A 6,000-nucleotide genomic window follows, 5' to 3' on the forward strand; every position below is an offset into this window, starting at 1 on the left:
TTAAAGAATTTGTAGCCCTGGACTCATTATACCAAAAATTTAAGATTGAAAAGGGGATTGGATATGGTTAAGGATAGCAAGAATAGCCAGTTATCCTAATTTATAACAAAAGTTTGGCAGCAGCATTAAACCTCATATTTCAGGGTTGAAACCAATCTCTATTAGAGATCAGGCTGAGACCTGTGTGGGAGGTGGATTGTTCCACATCTGTCTACTGCAGTGTTCTTACTCCTTGCTTGGAAGCAGCTGGTATTGGCCACTGTCAGAGACAGGAGACAGGACTAGAGGGTCCCTGGCTCTGATCCAGTCTGGACAATTCCTGTGTTACCATGGAAGCTTTCAGCATGTCTAAACCCACGCAGACTGCACAGACCTATGCCAATTAGGCCGTTTCTAATCCCCATGCCTTTGGTGACTTGGGTACATCCATTGATTGTTAATTTTAAAGAGTGTGGGGTTTTTTTATTACACGTTTCAGTGAATTCTTACAAATGGTTTGTCCCTCGCTGTCCAGCTTGCTGAGTGCCATGGCAAGGAGCTACAGAAACAAAGGGATGATCTGTTGATGATTATCTGCAGAGATATTTGTGGGACTGCTGAAGAACAAAGAACAAGCCAGTTTAGATGCAGCAGCATCTCAATGGAGGGAAGGATTTTTGTGCTTAGAAGCCTCTTTGAAATGCACAAAGGTCTCCAAAGTGGCCCTGTATTGGTTAGCGCACAGTTAAAATGGGTCTGGTCCATCGAACCAAGCCTGAGGGCATGATGAGCAGCTGTACTGCCTTCGGCAATGCTCTGAGTGAGAGCCCTGACTGTTTAGCACAAATCTTGTCTACGAGTGTTGAAATATTTCAAAAGCATGGTCTTCAGTCAGCCTGGGGGAGAGGATTTGATTCATTTGAACCCCCCCAAAAGCCTTTCATCCACATCTACCAGGCTGTCAGATTACAGACCGGGGGAGTGAGTACTCAGCAGAATGAATAAAACACACGCTCACCAGAGGAGGACTTGAAATTGCTGAAGATGTTCCTTGTCATCCGGTTGCAGGGATTCAGCAGACAAACCAGTGCCATAGATCGCTTTAGAAACACCATTCAATGTATGTAAATGACTAAGGGGCATTTTGATCCCTGGGCACACACATGTGGCATCTTTTAACTTACTAGAGTTTGGCCAGTAGTGATTCAGAACCGTTTTTTACGGCCCACCGCTTGAACTAGGCAAGTGCCAATGTCAGCATCAGCTAAGTGTGCAAATCCCTATGCACACTTGCCAGCCATGGTGGTCTATACAAACCTGTTTTAGTAGGTGTGCAATCCTCACTCGTGTGTATGCATCCATAGAGGGACACATCCATTTAGACATACCCTTCTACACTCCCCCGGTTGAAAATTCAGGTCAGCATGTCATCCCACGGAACTTTCCTGAGGTCCTGGTCACGTAATAAGCAAGGCAGATTGCTTGCTGAAATGCAGCTTGGGCTTGTAGTGAAATTTGCTACCATGTCATGACTGTTCAGTGACCTGTATGTAATAAATTAGTGGTCTCAATCCAGCTGCTAGTGGACAGATTGCTGCATTACAAACATTACCAGCAGAATTGCTGGACTTTGAGGTAATTCCAGCACTGGATGGGCCAGGATCCTGCAAACACTTACACACGAGTAATTTATGCATGTGAACGGACTGCTTGAATTCATTACAAAAAGTTACTCACATGCATAAGTGTTTGCAGAATAGGAGAAATTTCTGTCTCATTGCTAACCAGTGGTGGCCAGCATGAGGCTCAAGTGTGGAATGTCATGTCTCTTTAAAAATAGATGATGATGTACATGACGTGCTATGTGTTCCCATATGCATGAATGTGATACAGATTATTCTCCGGCTTCTAGTCTGTGTGCAAAATAGCCACTCCTCTGTTTCAGTGATCCCTTTACAAGCGAGCACATATTTTTCCAGCTAACGTGCTCCACTGGTGAAGTGAAGTGAATGGTTTGTATATGTGTGGTGAGAACATGCGGGTAAGTGGCAATGGAAATATCGCTAAGTGGGGTTATGTTGATCACTTAATTTTAAAGCGAGGTGGATGTTTAGCTGTTTCTTTAACTTTGCTTGTTTTCATAGACTCATAGACTTTAAGGTCAGAAGGGACCATTATGATCATCTAGTCTGACATCCTGCACAGCACAGGCACAGAATCTCACCCACCCACTTCTGTAACAATCCCTTGACCTATGTCTGAGCTACTGAAGTCCTCAGCTCATTGCTGTTGTGGGCCAAACGTCTGTCACCTGGAGGCTGGATCACTGCAATGCACTCTGCATGGAGGACCATAGCTTAAACCTATCCACCACATAAGCTGATGCAGAGTATGACAGCCTGCTCGTGAAGCAATACCGCCTGGTAGCAGTATATGTAACCCGTGTTCTGGGTCTGCGCTCGTAGCGTATTGGGTTCTAGGTGGAGTTTTGGCCTAAGGCCCTAAACAGCTTGCGACCTGCTCGCTTAAGAGACTGCTACTCCCCAGGCCATACCGCCACCGCTGTGATTGGCAGAGGATCTTGAATTAGCCACTCTTTGGAAGGACCTGCTGGCAGAGCATTTGTCATAGGGCCCATTTCCTTTGGGCTACGCTGCCTCCCAAGGCCTGAAATAGCCTGATTCTGCTGACTGTCTGGGCATGTTCCATAGCGCATATGCTTGGATGGGCATCACTGGAAGGTGGCCTTTCTGTCTAGTGGAAAAGCGCCATGGGGCTTTTTAAAAGGGGTACGTGTCACAAGACTGGTGCACAAATGCTGTGTAGTAGGGTGGGAGGAAGAAATGCTACCACTCTGGTGAACTTTTATTGTCTATCTCCTACAATCTTGTGTCTTAATGTATGTCAAGGATGCCTACAGCCTTGGCTGGGAGCCCTTTGGTGTGGAGTTTGAATAAGCCTGAAATCTAATTACATACTACAACTGGGCTACTGGTGAATGTTGGTCAGAGTTAAAAGTTGCAGAGTGTGTGTGTAGTGCTGGGGACGTGCTCGGGAAGGACCGCACCCTCTCTGTAGCGCCAGGGACGTGCAAAGGGCACTGCGTCTGTAGTGCCGGGACATGCGAGGGGAGGAGGGCACTGTGTTTGCAGTGCTGGGGACGTGCTTGCGGAGGAATGCACTGCATTTGCAGTGCCAGGTTAGGGTTGCCAAGCATCTGGTTTTCAACCAGAATGGCCAGTCGAAAAGGGACTCGGGCGGCTCTGGTCAGCGCTGCTGACCGGGCTGTTAAAAGTCCGAGCAGCAGCGCCGCAGGGCTAAGGCAGGCTCCCTGCCTGCCCTGGCTCCGCGCAGCTCCTGGACGTGTCCCTGTGGCCTCTAGGCAGAGGGGCAATCAGGGACGCTCCACTCACTGCCCCTGCCCCCTCCGTGCTGGCTCTGCAGCTCCCATTGGCCCTGGCCAATGGGAGCTGCGGGGATGGAGCCTGCGGACACAGGCACCACACAGAGCCCCCTGGCCCCTCCGCCTATGGGCCAGACATGGCACTCACTTCCAGGAGCAGCGCGGAGCCATGGCAGGCAGGCAGGGAGCTCGCCTTACCTGCTGCATCGCCGACCGGGAGCCACCTAAGGTAAACGCTGCCGACTGGGAGCCCACCGCCCCTCCCGCACCCCAAACCCCTGCCCCAGGTTGGAACCCCTCCCACACCTTAACTCCCTCCCAGAGTCCGCACCCCAGACCACTGCCCCAGCCCTGAGCCCGCACCCCCGCCCGCTTCCCAACCCCCTGCCCAAGCCCGGAACCCCCTCCTGCACCCCAAGCCCTCATCCTCAGCCCCACCCCAGAGCCCACATCCTACAGAACTACAGACTTTGTGAGAACCAGACTCTACCGGCCACGTATTGCACGGGACGTTGAACAATACTCCAAAAGCTGTTCTCTGCATTGCCAGGAAGACATCGCCCAAACACTCAGCTGAGTTAGTTCCCAGCACAAGTAAAGGGCTCATGGATCTGGTCTGTGTGGACTTTTTATCTCCTGAACCAGAGCAACACCACCAATGTATTGATCATCACGGAACATTTCACGCACTAGGCACAAGTTTTCCTGACTAAGGACCAACATGGCAAAGGTACTCTGGGAACAGTATTTCCATCATTATGGCCTGCCTGCACGAATACAGTCTGGCCAAGGCAGAGACTTCAAGAGTAGTTTAATGAAGGAACTTGCTGCGGGTGGCAGGTGTTAAGAACTCCCACTCCGTGCCGTAGCTTCTGCAGGGTGACCGTCTGCAGGAGCGTGATCCTGCTCAAAAGCCCCATCGGAGTCAGCCCATAAGTCATCTTGTGCATGCTTACAACTTCACCCAGAATGGGTCTGCCAGACTCTCACCCGACTACCTAATGCTTGGTAGGGAAGCTTGTCTGCCTGTGGATATGTGCTTTGGAGTATCTCCAGATGGCGCCAGTCGAGAAGTCTACGTGCAATATGTAACACAGCTTAAAGAACAACTGAGTGCGGCCTACAAGTTACCAAGGAATGCTGCAGAGAAAGGGAACTCCAGTAATAAGTACAGATACGACAGACAAATAATTGAACAGGATTTGCTACCTGAAGACCATGGACTCATACAAAAATCTCAGTATCCCTGGGGAGCACAGTTTCAGCAGCCATTGGAGGTCTGACCCGTACATCATAGTTCAGAAGCTACCAGACATTCCAGTGTACCACTTGAAGTGAGAAAGTGGACCAAGCAACATAAAAGTTTTGCACAGAAACCAACTTCTGCCAATAGGACAGTTAGTTCATTTTCTTGAAGCACCCACAGTGAAACCCCGTGATTCACCCAGTGGCTAGAAATCAGGAACCCAAGTCATCTGAAGGAAGTAATCTTGCTCCTCTAGAGGAAGAGTACAAGTCGGCCTCAGATGATGAGACACAGTGTGTTTATCCATCGCCAATGCTTTTTGACACCCCTATATTTGACAGGCATCCTTCTTCTGCTGCAGAGAAAGCAGTCACCGTACCCGGTCCTGGAGCACAGCTTCAACAGAAAGGCACGGTAGAAGTACGTAGAGCACAAGAAAGTGAGATTATAGATGCTAGCACAGTTCCTCAAGTCACACACCCACCTGACTTTACCCCTAAAGTCGCAAAGACTACAGCGAACACAGAAGAAGGATTTTCAGAGGAAGCAAGGCCTCAGAGACTGATAAAGCCTGTGTGCCATCTCACCTACGATTCCCCTGCAGTGCCTGGTGAGTTTTTGTTGAATGTGGTGCAAAGGTTCATATCAGCTCTGGCTAATTTTGTCAGATGCTGTCTCATGTGTTTCCTGTGAAGGTTCATACTATATAAAGTAGAAGATAACCGTTATGATGTGGTTAAGCAGGAATTATCTGTAACCAGATAGCACTGTTTAGATAAGTGACTTGCAGACCTTGCAGTTTTGGACATTGGACACTTTGGACTTTTGAACAGTTAGAGTCTAAGTCTTGATGGCGGCATCAAGATTAAGGATGTAGCCCCCCCCCCCACACACACACCCTCTTAGTGAGGGGGCTGTGCCCCAAGAGAAGAAACTCACCTTTTAGGCCTCCATGCGGTCCCCAACAAGAGTCCTACACTGTTGACTTCCCAGGCAGCAGGAGAGGGATGCAACTCCCCAGTCACCCTGGCAACCCTCCTCCCTCGACAGCACTTCCAGACCCAGCAACTGGCCAGTCTGTAACCTCGGCCTACAGAAAAGCCTCAGGAGAAGACAATCTGCTCCTCCTTCCCCTAGCCTGCCTGCAACAGGCCGAGACAGTCCAGTTCTCCTCCTGCCACCATCTGCAGCCTGCCTGCCCTGCAGCCAGCCCACACCAGAGCTGGGATTTGGGCTCCAGAGACCTAACTACAACTGAACCCAGGGGTTCCAAGCTTTAAAAACTGTTCCAGGAGGGAGTGGGCAGTTAGTCCCCCTCCAGCAATCCCCAGGGAGGACCTGCTTGCCTGCATGAGTCTCCTGCCTGCTCAGC

Source organism: Chelonia mydas, chromosome 8 (assembly GCF_015237465.2).
Source record: "Chelonia mydas isolate rCheMyd1 chromosome 8, rCheMyd1.pri.v2, whole genome shotgun sequence".
Lineage (NCBI taxonomy): Eukaryota > Metazoa > Chordata > Testudines > Cheloniidae > Chelonia > Chelonia mydas.